Source organism: Mixophyes fleayi, chromosome 5 (genome assembly GCF_038048845.1).
Source record: "Mixophyes fleayi isolate aMixFle1 chromosome 5, aMixFle1.hap1, whole genome shotgun sequence".
NCBI classification, from domain to species: domain Eukaryota; kingdom Metazoa; phylum Chordata; class Amphibia; order Anura; family Limnodynastidae; genus Mixophyes; species Mixophyes fleayi.
Genome location: NC_134406.1, coordinates 111,557,777 through 111,579,087, shown reverse-complemented (window position 1 = coordinate 111,579,087; position 21,311 = coordinate 111,557,777).

Here is a 21,311-nt window from a genome sequence, read left to right as displayed (position 1 = left end):
CACAACTACTTGGTGGTTCTGCTTATACCACTTTCATACTGCCGCCCCGGCAATATCCCGGGTTGTTAACCCGGGATATTGCCGGGGCACAGGGCAGTATAGATAAGAAGATTCCCGGGTCAGGCGGGTTCATACTGCACCTGCCCGACCCGGGTTTTAGAAAAAAAAAGTGTTAAAAAAGATTTTAATTAAAAAAAAAATACATAAGAAATGTTTACTTAACTTATTTTCAGCCAGCGGTGTCTCCGGTGCGTTGCCGGCTGTCAGGGGGACCTCTGGGTACTAAAATGACGTCATTTCTAGTCCATTAGAAATGACGTCATTTTAGTACCCAGAGGTCCCCCTGACAGCCGGCAACGCACCGGAGACACCGCTGGCTGAAAATAAGTTAAGTAAACATTTCTTATGTATTTTTTATTAATTAAAATCTATTTTTTTTACCTCACAATTTTTTTATTTTACAGTATGAATGGTGAGACCTGGGAATTACACGGGTTGCACCATTCATACTGCAGGCTAGCGGGGTCCAATACGGGAATTACCCCTCGCAAAATCCCGGGTTTAAGTCCCGGGATTTTAGACCCAGGATTTTGTGGTTGGACTATTCATACTGCACCAAGACCCGGGTTTTTCAGCGTGCCTCTGCAAAAACCCGGGTTTTTGGTGCAGTATGAATGGGGTATAAGTCCCCCTAGAGGACTGTGACCTGCGGGGGAGAGCAGCCAAGGCCATATTCCCTTGCGGGAATCCCTGGTAAACACCTCTCCACCGTTAGACTCCGCACCTCTCTGGGGGTAAGCTGTCACTCTACCAGTGATCAGGACCATTCCCATTATCTGGCTTTCGTGACGAAAAGTGAGCCTTACCATCAGTCCTGTGTCACGCAAGGCACAATTTTGCCTAAGAACACAGCCATGAATAAAGAATGGTACCAAAACATCCTCCAGGAGCAACTTCTCTTAACCATCCAAGAACAGTTTGGTGATGAACATTGCCTTTTCCAGCATGATGGAGCACCTTGCCGTAAGGCAAAAGTGATAACTAAGTGGCTCGGAGATCAAAACATCGACATTTTGGGTCCATGGCCATGGAACTCCCCAGACCTTTATCCCATTGAGAAATGGTGGTCAATCCTCAAGAGGCGAGTGGACAAACAAAAACCCACAAATTCTGACAAACTCCAAGCATTGATTAGGCAAGAATGAATAGACATCATCATAATCATTTATTTAAATAGCGCCACTAATTCCGCAGCGCTGTACAGAGAACTCACTCACATCAGTCCCTGCTCCATTGGGGCTTACAGTCTAAATTCCCTAACACACACACACACACACACACACTAGGGTCAATTTTGTTAGCAGTCAATTACCCTACCAGTATATTTTTGGAGTGTGGGAGGAAACTGGAGCCCCCGGAGGAAACCCACGCAAACACGGGGAGAACATACAAACTCCACACAGATAAGGCCATGGTCGGGAATTGAACTCATGACCCCAGTGCTGTAAGGCAGAAGTGTTAACCACTACGCCACCCGTGCTGACATCAGTCAGTATGTGGCTCAGAAGTTGATTGACAGCATGCCAAGGCGAATTGCAGAGGTCTTCAAAAAGAAGGGTCAACACTGCAAATATTGACTCTTTGCATAAACTTAATGTAGTTGTCAATGAAAGCCTTTGACACTTATGAAATGCTTGTAATTTTACTTCAGTATACCACAACAACATCTGACAAAAAGTCTAAAAACACTGAAGCAGCAAACTTTGTGAAAACCAATACTTGTGTCGTTATCAAAACTTTTGGCCATGACTGTAGACTTTAATCTTTTATCACTGCTGCAATAGAAGTCTTCATGCAAAGGCATTTGATATATAGGGCGAAAAGTAAAAAAAAACACATTGCCCGAAAATACTCTAATTTTTGCCCGCAATAGTGCATTTCATTCCCAAATGGTGGATGCAATATATACTTAGTTTTGGATAACAACCTTTGCCCTCAGGAAATTCAGCAGGTAAGCACCACTATGTGAAACTGTTATATATCCTGGGAAGAGCTGGGCTCCAAATGCAAATGTGGATGAAAATGCAACTGAAGTTTTGTTGCTGCTTTGAAAACTGACAACATTAAGAACAATAAACCCTCATAACACTGCAATAGGGGACAGTGTTACTGTCAAGACTGTTGATGTCACGTCTGTTTGAAGTTCCTGTGTGTTATTTTAATTTACAACTATAGGGACTTGGGTTATTAAGCAGCATTTTGAAACTGAGCAAAAAGTGTAAAATTGCGTATTAGCAAACTTTAGCTTTTAAATTGGTATATGTAAAAAGGAAAAAGAATAGAGGATGTTTTTAAATTAATATTTTATTATATCCTATATGCCAAACATTTTTGTAATATTGAAAGAGGATATAATTAGAGATTTCTTAAAACTTGGTCAGGGAAACTACTTGTGTGGGACTTGTTTAGGATAATCTTGAGGATTATGCTTCCACCTAGTGGCACAATTTAAAAATGCAATGATCATAGCAGTTGAAATCCTGATAGTTCTTCTATTAAGCAATGTGTTCAGTATATGTTATTTTCCATCAGCCATTTTTTTTTTTTTTTTTTTTTAAATATATTTTATTGAGTTTTACAATACAGGCAAAAAGGGAAACAGGCAATACAGGTGGAAGAAAGCTGCAATGAAGTTTCCACAAAATATAAACAGTATATTGTTAACGATCTGAAGAAGCAAAAATAAATTTAAGGGGGATAGAAGGGGGGTGAAAGAGAGAGGAAAGAATAGGGGTGAGAGGGACAGGGGGAATCACTAGCCAAAGCGAGGAAAAGAAAAGTATGGAGAAGATGGTGAACCATGACAGGGTTTAGGATTGATAGTTGGGGCTCAAGGGCCTTAGAATGCCAGAGGAGAGGAGGCTCCGTGGTGCTCAGTCCAAGGACTCCAGACCTTGTTAAATTGGACAGGAGTGTGGCGGAGAATACTAGTCATATACTCCATATGGTAAACTTGCCATGTGCGGTTAATAACCGATGGCAGAGGGGGAGGACTCGGATTTTTCCAAAATAGAGCAATTTGGCATCTAGCAGCACTGAGTATATGTGTGATGAGTTTCTGAGTTGATTTTGATATCTTGGGAATAGAGCGCGGGAGTAAGGAATACGACAGAGATGGGGAAAGGGAGATCTGAGTGACATCAGAAATTAACCGGTGGACCGACTTCCAGAAAGGAAGTAGTTTTGGACAGTGCCACCATATGTGAGACAGGGTACCCTCCCGACTGCACTGACGCCAGCATAGCGATGAGGAGTCTGGGTATATCATATGAGTTGGGCGGAGTCCAGGGGGAAAGGCGGGATTGTTCCAGAGAGGTGTCATGCGCCATGAGTTGGGAGCTAAATTATATGAGGAGACTGTGTGAGTCCAAGAAGCCAGTGAGAATGCTAATGGAGGGGGGAGATGTGAGGAAGGAGGCCGATGTTGGGGTTTAAGCCAAAGAAGCAAGGAGGGCGTGATAGTGTCTGAGAGAGCGGATTCAATATCAACCCAAACTCGCTGTCCTGGAGGAGAGTGGAGAAGTACACACTGGGTGAGGTGAGTAGCGCGGTAGTATTTGAGAAAGTGAGGAACGCCCAGGCCTCCTTCTTGAATAGATTTGTGGAGAATCTGCATGTGTATTCTGGGCTTCCTAGCTGACCAAACAAATTTGGTGGCCATTTGTTGAAGGAGCTTAAAGTAGTTAGCAGGGATTTTGAGGGGTAAGGTTTGAAACAGGTATAAAAGCCGAGGGAGGATGTTCATTTTAAGGGAATTTATTCTGCCTGTCCAGGAGATAATGAGTTTATCCCACTTTAAAAGGTCAGCCTTAATGGTCGAAAATAAAGAGGGGAAGTTTGCCGCGTACAGTTGATCGTAGAGTCTAGTAAGATAGATCCCGAGGTATTTTAGCTTGTGGGGCTGCCATCTAAAATCAAAGCTGGATTTGAGGGTTGATAGAAGAGTAGAGGGGATATTGAGGTCCAGGATTTCTGATTTGGAAGCATTGATTTTATAATTGGAAAGAGTGCCAAAGAGAGCAATGTCCTTGAGTAGGTTTGGGAGAGATATGATAGGGTTTGTGACAGACAAAAGAATATCATCTGCGTATAGAGATATTTTATGTTCGGAGGGACCCACCCGAACACCAGAGATATCAGGATTAATACGGATTTTGCGAGCAAGAGGTTCAGTCATAAGTGCGAAGATGAGTGGGGATAATGGGCACCCCTGTCGCGTACCATTTCGGATTTTAAAGAGAGAGGACTGAAAGCCATTGGCCAGAACGGAAGCGGTCGGATTAAAGTATAGGGAGGCAACGCCCCGAAGGAAGGGGCCCTTCATGCCCATGACCTCGAGGGTCCGCTGCATATAGGGCCAGGCCACCCTATCAAAAGCCTTCTCTGCATCTAAGGCTATGAGTAGGGTGGGGATGTTGCGTGAGTTGGAGACATAGGTCAGATCAATTGCTCGCCGGGTGTTGTCTGATGCTTGACGGCACGGAATCCATCAGCCATTTTATTGTAACGGGGAATGAAAAATAACACATATTTGACTTGAGCTGGTTGTAAATCAATTTATGTCATGTAAAAATGTGACTAAAAATTAAAATGTGGTAAAATTTGTCACACTGCATACAGAGCTGGATTAAGGCTTCGGGGGGCCCGGGGCACTTAAGACAGGGGGGCCCCTAAGATCTAAAATTAAGGGCATAGTGACACATCCTGCATTACATCACCTACAGCCCACAGTATGACACTTACAACTCTCCCAGAGGGCTCGCTTAGGTTGTCTGCATAAGAAAAATCATTGCTTCCACAAATTAAAATACTGTACATTAAAACAATCATCAAAACACCACATTAAAATGGGTATTGACACCACACATTAAAACTAGCAATGATATCACACATTAAAAACACCATTGATAATGTACACTAAAACTAGCAATGATACCGCACGCTAAACCTAGCAATGATACCGCACTTTAAAAATAAAATTTATAATGCACATTAAAACTAGGAATTATACCGCAAATTAAAATACCATTGATAATGCATCACTGCGCATGGCCAGGCCACCCTCCTACAGACAAAAAAACTGCATTGTTGTGTACACCATTGAACGGTCACCAAAAATTGGGATTGTCCCACTAGAATCACAACATTTCACAGACTTTGCTGCTCTCTCCTACCTGTTCTTCTCACTTTCACCACCTGTGCTGCAGGTTTCTTTAGTTGCGGCTTGTCTGGATCCTGGAATGTTAGGGGCCCTATTTGGAAAAAAAAATGGGTACATTTAGAAAATTACAGCCACCCCCGGCGTTAAATCAGTACCACCCATGATTAATAATTAGGCCTTCCTCCAGCCCCAGCATTAAAATAATAGTATTCACATTTAATAAATAAACCTATTCCCCTCCCTACAAACAGCCCCAGCAATAAATTAATAGTATTTACATTTCAGAAATATACCTATTTCCCGCAACCGTCACTGCCATTAAATAATTCATAGGCACATTTAATAAAGGGACCTCATTCTCCCCAAACCACCCTATCTTAAATTAATTGTCCCCACTATTGTGTCTCCCCCCCTTTTCCTCATGCTGTGTCTCTCACCCTTTTTTCTTATACTGTGCCTTTCTCCCCCTTTTTTCTCATGCTGTGCCTCTCCCCCTTTTTCCTTACTGTGCCTCTCTTCTCCCCCTTTTTCCTCCATAGTGTGCCTCTCTTCTCCCCCTTTTTCCTCCATAATGTGCCTTTCTTCTCCCCCTTTTTCCTCCATACTGTGCCTCTCTTCTCCCCCTTTTTCCTCCATACTGTGCCTCTTCTCCCCCTTTTACCTCAATACTGTGCCTATCTTCTCCCCCTTTTTCCCCCATACTGTGCCTCTCTTCTCCCCCTTTTACCTCCATACTGTGCCTCTCTTCTCCCCCTTTTTCCTCCATAGTGTGCCTCTCTTCTCCCCCTTTTTCCTCCATAGTGTGCCTCTCTTCTCCCCCTTTTTCCTCCATACTGTGCCTCTCTTCTCCCCCTTTTACCTCCATACTGTGCCTCTCTTCTCCCCCTTTTACCTCCATATTGTGCCTCTCTTCTCCCCTTTTACCTCCATACTGTGCCTCTCTTCTTTCCTTTTTTTCTTCATAATGTGCCTCTCTTCTCCCGTTTTACCTCCATACTGTGCCTCTCTTCTTTCCTTTTTTTCTCCATAATGTGCCTCTCTTCTCCCCTTTTACCTCCATCCTGTGCCTCTCTTCTTTCCTTTTACCTCCATACTGTGCCTCTCTTCTCCCCCTTTTACCTCCATACTGTGCCTCTCTTCTCCCCCTTTTACCTCCATACTGTGCCTCTCTTCTCCCCCTTTTACCTCCATACTGTGCCTCTCTTCTTTCCTTTTACCTCCATACTGTGCCTCTCTTCTTTCTTTTTACCTCCATACTGTGCCTCTCTTCTTTCCTTTTACCTTCATACTGTGCCTCTCTTCTTTCCTTTTTACTCCATACTGTGCCTCTCTTCTTTCCTTTTTCCTCCATAGTGTGCCTCTCTTATTTCCTTTTTCCTCCATAGTGTGCCTCTCTTCTTTCCTTTTACCTCCATACTGTGCCTCTCTTCTTTCCTTTTTACTCCATACTGTGCCTCTCTTCTTTCCTTTTTCCTCCATAGTGCCTTTCTGTGTTATTCCCTTTTTTTTTTACTTACCTTTCTGTTAGCTTCATTCTTCTCCTCTCTTCTGTCTTCTTTTTTCTTTCCTGGTCCTCTCCGCGCTGCTCCTCACTGAAGGACAGGCGTGACTTGATGACGTCACGCCTGTCATTCAGTATCAACAGGGCAGAGAGGAGGGAGGAGGAGGGACGCCAGCGCCGCAGTGAGTAGTGTATCTTTTTTTTTTTTTTTTTTACTACCCGGCTCCCCCCACCAACGAAGGGAGCCCCGAACCCCCCTTCTCCTCCCGCCGGCGCCGCCACCGCCGCCGCTGGCGCCATTAAAAAAAAAGTTTAATTTTTTTTAAAAAAAAATCAGCAGAAGTTATGCGCGCGCGGCGGGGGGCCCTCGGAGAGAGGGGGGCCCGGGGCACGTGCCCCCTGTGCCCCCCTTAATCCGGCTATGACTGCATATACACAGGGGTGCCGAGAGGGGGCAGGTACATATTACCAGGGCTCAGGCATGCCTTGGGGCCTGAGCCTCCACATGAAACAGCCCAGTCATTTTTTTTTTCTATTTTTTTTTTTATTATTTTTTCCCCATCAGTTAACACATGTGTTCGAGCCCCTGTGGAGGACAGGGGCAGGGAGAAGAGAGGGTTAGGGGGAGGGAGGGAGCAAGCTGACAGCTGCCCAACAGCCTGCAGAGCAAACTGAGGAGCTCCAAATCTCACGAGATTATGTCATACTTTCACCTAGTTTCAGGCAATGAAGTCCAGGAGATTCCGGACAGGGGGCTGGGGGCTATAATGTGGCTGGAGGGGGCTATAATGTGGCTGGAGGGGGCTATAATGTGGCTATGGGGCTATAATGTGGTTGGAGGGGGGCTTTAATGTGGTTGAAGGGGGGCTATAATTTTACTCAAGGGGGGCTATAATGTGACTGGAAGGGGGCTATAATGTGACTGGAGGGGGGCTATAATGTGGCTGCAGGGGAGTATAGATAAAATGGTGTGAATTTGAATTCAAAACACTGTCTCAGTTAGAGAATTTCATTTGTACGCTTCAATGAGACCTTATGTGAATGGTTATACATTCTCTGTAAAGCACTACATATTATGTTGTATTTATACTAAGACCAACATTGCTGTGTGACTGGATCATATAGCTCACTAAGCACTTTTACCTTTCCATTCTGGCTGGACCAATATGCAATATGTAGCACTTATGTTTCAAACCAAGGCCAGATTAAGGGCCACATGAGCCTGAAAATTATAAGGGCCTAATGTGAGAAGTGCTGTCCCGAATGAGATATGGCCAGTGGTGTGAGGGAGTGGCCAGCACCATGGTGGGCAGACTTTGCACTTCCCTCCAATCACCTACATTTCCCTCCCATCTTCCTCTATATAAAGAGTGCGCCACTAACTGGTTCACAAAACATGTATGTAAAGTGAAGAGTGGAAATACATCCCACCTGTCCCTCATGCCAGGACAAGCTCCTAGCTGATCAGAATAGTCCCCTAAAATCAGGACTATCATAATTGAATTGGGACAGTTGAGAGGTAAAGGTATTTTATTTTATGGAACATTATTTTTATTTATAAAGTGCTTTAACCAAAGCCTACATGAAAAATGCTAATTTAAGGGTGCATAACATTAAAACTTAAGAAAAATAAATAAAAAAATCAACTTGAATCTATGTATAATTATATATAAATACACTGCCGATTGTATGTAACTATATTGATCCTAAGTAATATATATATATATATATATATATATATATATATATATATATATATATATATATATATTGTAACCGCGCCAAGGAACAGGTGCCATTTCCTGGCATAGATGGTAGTGAACAGCAGCAGAGAAGTTAAACAAGACCAGGGTTTTCGGTACAAGTGGCCTCAGTCAGTGTTTATTAACAGAAAAACAAAGAAATCTTCAATATAAACACCTTTCCTGTCCAGCCCTAATTAAACACACAGGAACAGCCTCTCTCCTGTGATGGACCTTTTGCCCCATGTAAAGGGGTGCTAAGAGAGAGAAAGACACACAGAGTACAGTCCTCTCCCCTACACCACAATGACTCACGCGATCCAGAGGGAACACTATGAAGCACACTACTCTGTCAGCGATCTGTTCTAGTCGAGGACCAATTCTACGTCCTCTCTCTGACATGACCTTCCGCACTGAGGCCTGGGGAAGAAACCAAAATTGAGGATCTGGTTGCACTAGGTGACAATATGTCCGAGACCACGTCAAAGGGTCAGAGGCACTCGCTCTACCTCACCTGCCAACACCCCGTTTTACTCTGGGTCAGAAACTGGCGCTACAAATTCTTGGGACGAGAAACAGTCCTGCCCAAGTACTCTACTTACCAATAGGCAAGGGCCCGCTCAGAAGTAGGGAACCCTAGTAGCTATACTCACTGAGTTTCCCCCACTTCTGACTCCTGCTCCCTCTCGTTACTCCGTCACCTGCAAATACAACACACGGCCTGCCACCTACACTAACCATTGGACTATAGTGTACCACCCACAAGATGCTATTAGCTAACAGGCACCCTGATCCTACAACAACTAATGACCAGTCAGCGCAACTCCGCTAGCAGCTGTATGGGGTGTACTGCCTAACTCCCCCACCCTCTTCCTGGGGAAGCACCAGCTGGTACTTACCTTCTACTCCCCTCTCACCTACTTCGCTCTTTCTCCCCCACTGCCTGTTCTTATCTCGCACACCTATTCAACTTATCACTTTCCTCTGGTGTAGTCCCCTCCTCTTTTAAACACGCTCTAATCTCTCCTATCCTCAAAAAACCCAATCTTGACCCCTTCTCTCTTGCTAATTATTGCCCTATCTCACTACTCCCCTATGCCTCCAAATTATTTGAGCGGATTGTCTGCAGCCGCCTCGCCAAGCACCTCTCTGACCATTCCCACCTTGACCCTCTCCAATCCGGCTACCGTCCCCAACACTCCACCGAAACTGCCCTGGCTAAGGTTACTAATGACCTCCTATTGGCTAAGTCCGAGGGTCACTTCTCCCTACTCATCCTCCTCGACCTCTCCGCAGCCTTTGACACCGTGGACCACCCCCTGCTGCTGAAAACTCTTCTCTCTCTCTCGGTCTCTCTGGTTCTGTCCATGCCTGGTTCACCTCATACCTCGCCAACCACTCCTTCTCTGTATCCATGTCTGGTTCTTCCTCCTCCCCCTACCCCCTCCCCGTAGGAGTCCCGCAAGGCTCTGTTCTCGGCCCGTTACTCTTCTCACTCTATACCTCCTCCCTTGGTGCTCTCATCTCCTCCTTCGGTCTTCAGTATCACCTTTATGCTGATGACATTCAGCTCTACATCTCTTCTCCTGATCTTTCTTCCACCCTCCTCTCTCAGGTATCTGACTGTCTCTCCGCCATCTCCTCCTGGATGTCTGCTCACTTTCTCAAAATTAATATCTCTAAAATGAAACTTATTGTCTTTCCTCCACCCAGACTCCCATCCCCCCATGACCTCTCTATTATCGTCAATAATACCACCATCTCCTCTGTCACCCAACTCCACTGCCTGGGTGTCACCCTCGACTCCTCTCTCTCTCTTTTGCTCCCCACATCCATTCCCTTGCCCAAACCTGTCGCTTCCAACTACGCAACATCGCCCGCATCCGTCCCTTTTTCTCACAGGACGCCAGCAAAACTATCATCATCTCCCGCCTGGATTATTGCAACCTCATCCTCACTGGCCTCCCCCACTCCCACCTCTCCCCCCTTCGCTCTATACTCAATGTGGCCGCTAGACTCATCTTCCTCTCACGCCGCTCCTCCTCGGCCTACCCTCTCTGCCTCTCCTTACATTGGTTTCCCTTCCCTATAGAATCCTTTTCAAGCTCCTCACCACCACTTACAAGGCTCTCTCCCACTCTACTGCCCCCTACATCTCTAACCTCCTCTCCATTCACACTCCTGCCCGCTCCCTGCGCTCAGCCAATCATCGCTACCTCTCCTCCACTCTCATTACCTCTTCCCACTCCAGAATCCAGGACTTTTTCCGTGCAGCCCCCCTTCACTGGAATGACCTCCCTCGTTCCATCCGTCTCTCTCCTACTTTGTGCTCCTTCAAACATGCACTGAAAACTCACCTCTTCCTCAAAGCCTACCAACCATCCACTTAACCACCTCACCTCCTCCACTCGCTATTCCTTTTCTCCCTTTGCCTCTTCTGGCTCCACTTGTGCCTGTTCTGTCTACCCTCCCTTAGGATGTAAGCTCGCATGAGCAGGGCCATCTTCCCTCCTGTCTCCTCACCTGTAATTCTAATCCATGCTTATTGTAGTAGCCTGTGTGGAGCTTCTGAAGTATTGGTATTTTTGTTTATCGTTCTGTACTGTTTCACCCTGTATAGCCCACTGTTTGTACTGTGTACGGCGCTACGGATACCTTGTGGCGCCTAACAAATAAACGATAATAATAATAATAATAATACTCCGGGGATATAAGCTAACCCAAATCCCAAGACTTACCAAGGAGACTGTCTCGTCACTAGGACACTTACACAGTACCAAGGACCAGCTGCAGATGCTCGACCGGGGGCCCACTGGAGCAACGTGCCACCTGGCAAAACGCCTCCACCTGGAACCGTCAGTGGCCACTGCCGGAACTCAGACCAGACACACCCAACCCTGTGGTAACTCCGCCTTCACTGGAACCACCAGGCGGAACCGCATGCCGGAACTCAGAGTCGGGCACCCAAGTGGAACTGAAGGAGGAACCCCCGGAACTCAAATGGGCCGTGCTGCACTGACAATGGGTACCCTATCACTGCCTTGTTAACTCTGTGTGACTAACGTGTAACACCTACCGTATGTGATGTACTTTTACTCTCTACTCCCACAAAGGAACGGATAAAGACAAGGGAGAGGATAGGTTACAATCTGAAATACATGAAAAAACAGTCAGAATTTAACTTATGTGTAAAACAGAAAACTAGTTTGCACCCCTTGCATTGTAACATGGTTTTGTCCAGGAGACTGAAATAAGATACCTCTTCATTTAAGATCCTTAATGAATCAGGCCCCTGGTTAAGGTTCAGTACATAGACAACAACGATAACAAAAACACTCTACATGTGCGGTTGGCTGCCTCACTCCCACGAAACCTGGTGGTAAATCCGGAACAGTAAACAAGGAAAAAGGAAAGGAATAGGCGCTTATAGTGTAGTATAGTTAAAAATAGATATATTGCCTCCAAAAATAATATTCTTATATGCGTACCAAATGTATGTATAATCATGCGCACATTAGCAGATCCATTATACAGGGCCAATCAGGTATGTTTCTCAGACGTATGGAGTCATCTCACAGATCAAGTAAACAGGAAAAAATTGCATATAGTGTAGTATTATAATATAACATAGCCAATGTGGATCCCACCACCACACTGCAGACTCCACTTGTGATTAACCGTACCAGAAGTATAAAATGACAAGCTTATCTATATTTCTTGTAGAGAAATGTGTAAAGCAAGGTTAAAGTCTTCATCTATTTGATCCTGTCCTAAATCTGGTACTCCCTGGCCCTCACACTTGAAATATTCAGTGACACAAGCATAGTAGAATACTAATGCACTACAAGCGATAAGAAATACAGATAAGCCTGTCTTTTTATATTTCTGGTATGCTTAATCACAAGTGGAGTGTACAGTGTGGTGGTGGGATACACATTGGCTATGTTTTATTATAATACTACACTATATGCAATTTTTTCTATGAGATGATTCCATACGTCTGAGAAGCATACCCAACACACACATTATATGGACAAAAGTATTCAGATGCTTGACCATTACACCAACAGTAATTTTAATGACATTGTATTCAAATACATATATTTTAATATGGAGTTGATCCCCCTTTTGCAGCGTTAACAGCTTCCACTCTTTTTGGAAGTCTTTCCACAACATGTTGGAGTGTTTCTGTGGGAATTTGTGCCCATTCATTCTGTAGAGCATTTATGCGGTCAGGCACAGTCATTTTGGAATAGAAAAGGGCCTTCCCCAAACTGTTGCCACAAAGTTGGAAGCATAGTATTGTCCAAAATGACTTGGTATGTTGAAGCATTAAGATTGCCCTTCACTGAAGATAAGGGGCTTAGCCCAAACCCTGAGAAACAGCCACATACCATTATCCCTCCTCCACCAAACTTCACAGTTAGCATAATGCAGTCAGGCAGGTAACGTTCTCCCTGCATCTGCCAAATCCAGACTCCCCCATCTGTCTGCCAAACAGTGAAGCGTAATTCGTCACTCCACAGAACACGTTTCCTCTGCTCCACAGTCTATGACAGTGTGCTTTACACCACTCCATTCGATGCTTGGCATTGGTCTTGGTGATGTGAGTTGGAAACGCCTTGTTAATGAGAAATTCAGGAGAGAATGGCCAGCCTGCTACCAACTGACAGGTAGACGACAGTAACTCAATTAACCATGGGCAGTATGCAGAAGAGCATCTCTGAATGCACAGCACATCTAACCTTGCAGTGGATGTGCTACAGCAGCAGAAGTCCACACAACACCCTTGTGACCACCACACAATTCAGAGCACCCTTGTGATTGCCACACAATACAGAGCACCCTTGGGACCACCACACAATACAGAGAACCCTTGTGACCGCCACACATTACAGAGCACCCTTGTGACCTCTAGATAATATAGAGCACCCCTGTGACTACCACAAAACACATAGCACCCTTGTGACCACCACACTATACATAATACCCTTGTGACTGCCACACAATACAGAGGGGAAGCTTGTCACCGCTACACAATACACAGGGCAGCCATGAGACCGCCACCCAATACAGAGAACAAAATATGATTTTTATTGATACAAACAAACTGTACATTTAATGTGCGAGAATGTGATTATCAGCTGGATTGTTGGACATTTTCATACCACCTAATACCTCAAATTGCCAAAGGGGAATATATAAGATTTGTTATATATAACTATTCTTTCTTCATATGTTCATACATCTGAGCAGACCTGGCATTGTTAAAACAAGCCCAACAGGGGATATGTGACAACAGTGGATATGTGAAATGAATGAAATGGTAACATTATCATTTCATATATATTTTCTTACAACAAAATTCCCCACTTTTTCCATGGATATTATACCCTTGTGCCTCTGACAGGATGTCTTCTGTTATCACATATCCCCTGTTGTACCTGCCTGTTGTCACATATCCCATGTTGGGCCTCTTTCGCATATCCTCTGTTGTTCCTACCTGTTCTCACATATCCCCTGTTGAGCCTGTTATTACAGGCTGTTGTCACATATCCCGTCAGGCCTGTTTTCATATATCCTCTGTTGTCACATATCCCCTGTTTTCACATATCCCCTGTTGTCACATATCATCATCAGCTATTTATATAGCGCCGCGAATTCCGCAATGTTGTACAGAAAACTCACTCACATCAGTCCCTGTTCACTGGAGCTTATCCTCTATATTCCCTAACATATACAGAGAGAGAGAGAGAGAGACTAGGGTAAATTTGATAGCAGCCAATAAACCTATAAGTATGTTTTTGGAGCGTGGGAGGAAACCCACACAAACACGGGGAGACCATACAAACTCCACACAGATAAGGCTATGTTCGGGAATTCAACTCATGACCCCAGTGCTGTAAGCCAGAAGTGCTAGCCTCTAAGCCACTGTGCTGTCCATATCCCATTTTCACATATCCTCTATTGTCACGTATCCTTTTTGTCTCATATCCCCTGTGTCTGGATTCAAACCCGGGCTTCTGCCTCTGTGGACTGCTGCTCTGCTGACTGAGCTATTCTGACTGCCTTTATTCAGTGTTCTAGATCAGTTCAAGTGATCTCCTGATCTTCCAGCATGCCTTAGCTCCACCCCTTGACTTCCTATAAAAGCTTGGCCAGTTCCTGTCTCCAGTGCCTGATTATTGTGTTCTGTGCCTGTGATCTAGCTCCTGCTCCTGTCCCTGTCTACCAGCATCTACTATACGTGTACCGACCTTGGCTTGCCCTCCACTTCGCTTCTGCCTCAACCTTTTGGACCTCTACGCCTCTCTGTGTACCGAACCCGGCTTGTTTGACCTTTCTTCCATCTCATCTCCTGTTAGCCAGCCTTCTTCCCTGCCACTGGGCTCCTATCCAGTCTCCGGACCGTGACAGAATAATCAGGACCAAAAATGGATCCCGCGGGAGTAGTTACGCTAAATACTCTGAAAAACCAAGTAAAGGAGTTGCAAGAGTTTGCCTGCGTTACTCAGAACAAGATCAGAGAACTAGAAAACCTTGTCGAAATTCAGCAGGAACAAATAGCTCAATTGCAGAGAGAATTAAAAGATTATGACGCCACTGCTGCACAAGTTTCACGTTCACCGTTGCCTACAAAATTCAGTGGCGATCGTCGTTTATACAGAGGCTTCTTAAACCAGTGCAACATTTATTTTCACACGCTACCTACACAGTTCAAAGATGATAAGATGAAGATCTTCTTCATAATCAATCTCCTGATAGGGGAAGCCCTAGCCTGGGTCTCTCCTTACATTGAGCAAGACAGTGCTATTCTGAATGATCTGGAATCTTTTACATCTGCTATGGGGCAAGTCTTTGATGATCCTAACCGATGTGCCACCGCTGAAGCTAAACTCCATAGACTGCGACAAGGAAGACGCTCGGTGGCTGAGTATACAGCTGAATTCCGATGCTTGGTTTCAGACACCACATGGAATGATTCTGCAAAAACAGCCCAGTTCCGTCGCAGCCTTTCTAAGCAAGTAAAGGATGAACTGGCCAGCGTAGACACCCCTGATGATCTGGATGACTTTATCCAGCTGTGCATTCGTATTGATCAAAGGCTAAGTGAGAGGAAAAATGAAAGATTAAGGGGCATATTCAATTAGCTTTCCGGTTCGCGGTAACGCGCGTTACCGCGAAACATGCGCAGTATTGCCGGTAATACGGTACCACAATAACGCAGATTTTCATACGCAACCCTGTGGGGTGCGAACGAAAATCCACGTTATTGCAGTACCGTTGATTTACTTCGCGGGACGTTCCGGCGCAATCCCGCGAACCGGAAAGCTAATTGAATATGCCCCTAAGAGCCTTCAGTATGAGCAGTAATTTGCATCAGTTTAATAGACCTACAGTGTTCAAAGCTGCAACATCAGATAATCCAAGCGTCTCTCCCGAACCAATGCAAATTGATGTAATTAGGAAACCACTCAGTTTTAATGAGAAACAGAGACCTCGGGAGGAGAATCTTTGTTTATATTGTGGTGATCAAGGACATTATTCCTTCACTTGCCAAAATAAGATTCGTCAGACCATCGCTATGACTGACTTTAACCAAATGGACTCCAAAGAGTCTAGTAAATCCAGTTCCATCTCGCAATCACTTAATCTCTTGGCTCATGAAACCGGAGATCTTCTGCTGCAACAATCACATTTTGTTCTCCCAATAACACTTTCATCGGGGTCTCTTTTAATTTGCAGTCTGGCTATGCTTGACTCGGGTGCTGGTGGCAATTTTATGGATATCACCTTTGCACAAGAAAACTGCATTGAATTAAAGAGTAAACAAGCTCCTGTAAATCTGGAGACTGTAGATGGATCCCCTTTGTCTTCTGGGCCAGTAACTCGCGAAACAATCCAGCTACAAATGACTATTGAACCAGGGCATCAGGAGGCTATAAGCTTTCATTTGATTGCTTCACCTAAATTTCCCATAATACTGGGAATCCCCTGGCTGTCTACCCATAATCCTTCTGTCAACTGGGATACTCGCACTTTATCCTTTCCTTCTGAGCACTGCAAACAAAACTGCCTATCTAGAACTGTGGTATCTGTAGACCAGCAGGTCACCGAACTTCCTTCTAAAGAATTGAAATTGCCTCCGCAATACAGTGAATTCTAAGATGTCTGTGATAAAAAGAATGCAGATATATTACCTCCTCATCGCCCTTATAATTGTCCAATTGAGCTGTTAGCAGGATCATCCATACCTTTTGGGCGACTTTATTCTCCATCCGAACCGGAGTTAAAATTCCTTTGGAGAATTCCTGGATAAAAACTTAAACAAAGGCTTCATTCGCCATTCTACTTCTCCTGCTGGTGCCGCCTTATTCTTTGTTGAAAAGAAAGATTCCACCTTACGCCCCTGTATTGATTATATGGAACTCAATAAGATTACAGTCAAGAATCGTTATCCACTCCCCTTAATTCCTGAATTGTTGGAGAGGCTACAGAAGGCAAACATCTTTACAAAGCTTGATTTGAGTGGGGCATACAATCTTGTTCGTATTCGACCCGGGGATGAGTGGAAAACCACCTTCCGGACAAGATATGGACATTTTGAGTCTTTGGTCATGCCTTTTGGCCTATGTAATGCCCCTGCAACTTTTCAGCACTTCATCAATGATGTCTTAAGAGACTTGTTAGATCAATTTGTTGCCTATCTGGATGACATTCTTATATTCTCCATTATGTTATGTGCGTATTGTCGCTAACCAATAACGATTGTCGAACCTCGATTTGTGTTTTCAACGCACAAAGATTTATTCGCAAATAGTAGAATAATATGCTCAAGCAAAGTGATAATAAATACAGCCGTTACTTATCGCAGGCGCTCTGGATCCAGTGCAGTCATTCAATCCTGAAGTCTGGGGACAAGATGTCTGAACACTGGATGTGAAGCTGCTGTTTATATACACAATGAAATACAGTAATACAATGAAGATGGTATAGCTTGCATCTATTGGTCCAGGTCTCAGGAAGGTTCAAGGGGTTGTCAATCATTGGCTAGTTCATCCTAAGGAATCCAAAGGAGGGGGTCACCTCTCCAGGGGGTATGCTCGGTTCTTCCCGCCAAGATTCCTTAGTCTTAAGTAGTTCATAATTACCTATCATTCATAACTTGTGTATGCACTCTGCGATTCCTTCGCAGAGTGAATCAAACAGTAGGATATGTAAAGAGGTTTATTATGATCATTTCAGACAAAGACAACCAAGTTTGCTCGACTTTAATTGAAATGACTTTATCCAATTTGCTAACTTCGACAGCTCCACCCTTTGATAGTGTAATAAACTATCACCCAATCACAGTTTCAAGTTCAGGATTATACAATACTTCTTCACAGACCAGGATCTCAGTATCTGGTACCACCCTTTCAGTCTCTTTCTCAGTGTTACTCCTATGAGACCGTTTTCCACACTTCAACACAGTAGGAACACATTTGACAACTAAACCAATTGCTAAGATGATACCCAGTATAAGGAGAAGGAGCTTACCTACACTAGCAACCATTTCCTGTACCCACTCCCCCAGACCGGAGAACCATTTCACAGGGTTCAACCACGAGAACCAACCCGCCACCTTTTCCTCGACCTCATATAAAAAAGAATTATGGCTCTTTCGAAATTCCCTTTTCAGCTGCAAAATTTCATCCATCTTCCGGTCTATAACCTTTTTAGGGTCATCCGTATTATTAGTAATGTACGTGCAACATTTGACACCGAACTGGGTGGCCAGTGTCACACAGTACCCACCAGTAATAGAGGTGAGATAATTTAGTACCAGTCTATGTTGCACCAACTCCTTCTTGTACGCTTGTAGCTCCCTTCCAGTATACCTGAAAGTGTCATCATACATCTCGGTGATATTATCTATTAATTTAGCTAGGTCTTGGATATATTTAAAGTTTAATGTTCCCCGAGCGGTCCTGGTGAGATCTAGAGCAACCATAACTTGGAAACCAGCAGTTTCACTAATCAATTTTGTAGCTATGGGCTCCTCACCAAGAATCATATTTCTCTTGCCACAGTGTTCATACTGTGTGTGTATGTATGGTGGTGATGTAGTCTTGTGAATACCAACCATTTCTTCATGAGTAATAGTCATGATTTCAGGAACCAGTTTAGCTAAGAAACACAAGCCCTTGGAACTCGGAGTCACCCAGGAATAAGCTTTCCTCCCACAAACAAAATACACATCATCAGGGAGAACATAAGGAACAGTAAGCCCATGAATTATATCACACAGAGTTTTGATAAAACTACCCATGCCCAGTGTCTCCATTTGTTCTAGACACGTGTCGGCATTAGTGACATTTTTACATTTATCTGTAGAGACTTTTCCAATGGATACCTTCTTATGTTTGGTTATACGCCCTAATCTGTGACTTCCATCAACATTCCTGCCTAGTAGTGACCTTGTGAGTCTCCCTCTCAAATGAGTGTGGCGAGCCATTGTCTGATCTGATAGGTCAGCCTCCCAATTCTCCAGGCGCTTTGCATGAGATATGTTTAGGCACAGCAAAGATCTGCCTATGGAGTATTGTCGAAGCGTCAGACTAGGGGACCTAGTGTTATTGTACCTCCCGTCTATGGGCCTCCCACCCCTCAATTCGAGTACTTCAGATATGTTTAGAGGGAATGCCACTAGTCCTATATTATGCTGCCCTTGCGGCACGTGAGAGCACACCCAACACTCGGTTTGGTTTAGCACCTTACCCACCAGGGAGTGATAATCCTCCCGCCTATATTCAGAGTACTGGGGGACTGGCATCGTTGGATGCATCTCTCTTCAACTAGGGAGTCGCAGAACTTGCAGATACAATACTCATCAGACAATAGCCCCTCACACTGCCTCTGAGTTCCTGAGCTAGCAGACCTTTTCATAACCCCTGGACCAAGTTTGATAATGGGCTGCTCTGAGTATCCTATTAACTTTTCTTCTGCCTCCATTTCATCCGTATCACTCCCAGAACCTTCCTCCGTCCTCCATCCTCCTTCACAAAAATGGAATGTCCTAGAAAGAGTAAAAACAAGGAAAATCCTGGAACAAACGAAAAACAAAAACCGCCACTCCATCGCTGGAAAGATAGTTCTGAGGCAACGTCTCTGGTTCAGGTGTCTCGACTGCAGGCTTTAGGTCTCCCGGAACAGGCTCACAAGTGACAGCTCTATGTCGTCGGTCTTAGTTTTATCTTGCACTTTCTCCGGATTATGGACTCTCCTGCAGTGGGTGGAATGAACCCAAGTATCTCTCTCTGCAACCTTCAGTGATGTAGTACTGGTCAGCAGCACTTGGTACGGGCCTTCCCAATGGTCTGTTAAACAACCTGAACGTAAGAAATTGCGGATCATAACATAGTCTCCAGGTTCAACATCATGACAGTTCATTTCTGGCATACCAGGTGACAGCATTTTTAGTTTTTGTTGTTTTAGCTGTCTACTCATTCTTATAAGATATTGTACAGTCACTTCATTATTACACTTCAAGTCGTCTTGTGGACTCATGATCAAATGAGGTTGTCGTCCGAACAGTATCTCAAAGGGGGACAGATTAAGAGGAGGTCTAGGAGTGGTTCGAATGCTATGGAGGACCAATGGCAAAGCCTCAGGCCATGCCAACCCAGTTTCAGCCATTATCTTACCAAGCTTGTTCTTTATAGTACCGTTTACTCTCTCCACCTTACCACTGGCTTGTGGTCGGTAAGGGGTGTGAAGTCTGCTACCGATTCCCATGAGTTTACACATATTTTGGAAGATATCACCAGTAAAATGGGTACCCCTATCACTTTCAATGATTCTAGGGATACCGAACCTACACACAAAGTCTTGTACAATTTTCTTTGCAGTGAACACAGCAGTATTAGTGGCTGCCGGATATGCTTCTACCCAACCGGAAAACACATCAATACACACTAACACATACTTTAAATTCCTGCACGGTGGTAATTGGATATAGTCAATTTGTATTACCTGAAAAGGTCCGTCTGTAGGAGGGATGTGGGATGGCTCAGTTGGAATAGTTTTCCCAACATTTTTCCTCAAACAAGTAAGACATGACATTGCTTTCTTACCAGCCTGAGAGGAAAATCCGGGAGCACACCAGTATGCTCTCACCAGTTTGCACATACCTTCTTTACCCAGGTGAGTCAGACCGTGTGCTGCTTCAGCCAGGCTTGGATAGTATGTTCGGGGAGCTACAGGCTTACCTTGTCCATCCCTCCAGAGTCCTGAGGACTCTTGACCACATCCCTTCACCTTCCAGACCGCCTTTTCCTGCAGGGAACACAAATCTTGCATTTCAATTAATTTCTGCATGTCTAATGTCTGAAAAACCATCATAGTCTCGGTTGATACAGTCATAGGTTGCCCTGCTGCCCATTTAGCAGCTTCGTCTGCCCTGTTGTTGCCCAATGACACTGGGTCTTCTTCAAAGGTATGGGCTTTGCACTTTATGACGGCTACTGTTCTGGGTAACTGTATCACTGTCAGAAGTCCTTTTATGTGTTGTGAGTGTGCCACTGGCGTACCTGCTGCTGTCGTAAAGTTTCTAAGACGCCAAAGGGCCCCAAAATCGTGCACTACCCCGAAGGCGTACCTAGAGTCAGTATATATATTGGCTGATTTACCCTCTGCCAATTCACACGCTCTCCTTAGTGCTACTAGTTCCGCCACCTGGGCTGAGTGAGGTGGACCAAGGGGTTCAGCTTCTACCACATCCTGATCGTCTACCACAGCGTAACCAGTACATAACTCTCCTGTCTCTGTCTGTCTATGGCAACTTCCGTCTGTATAAAACGTAAAA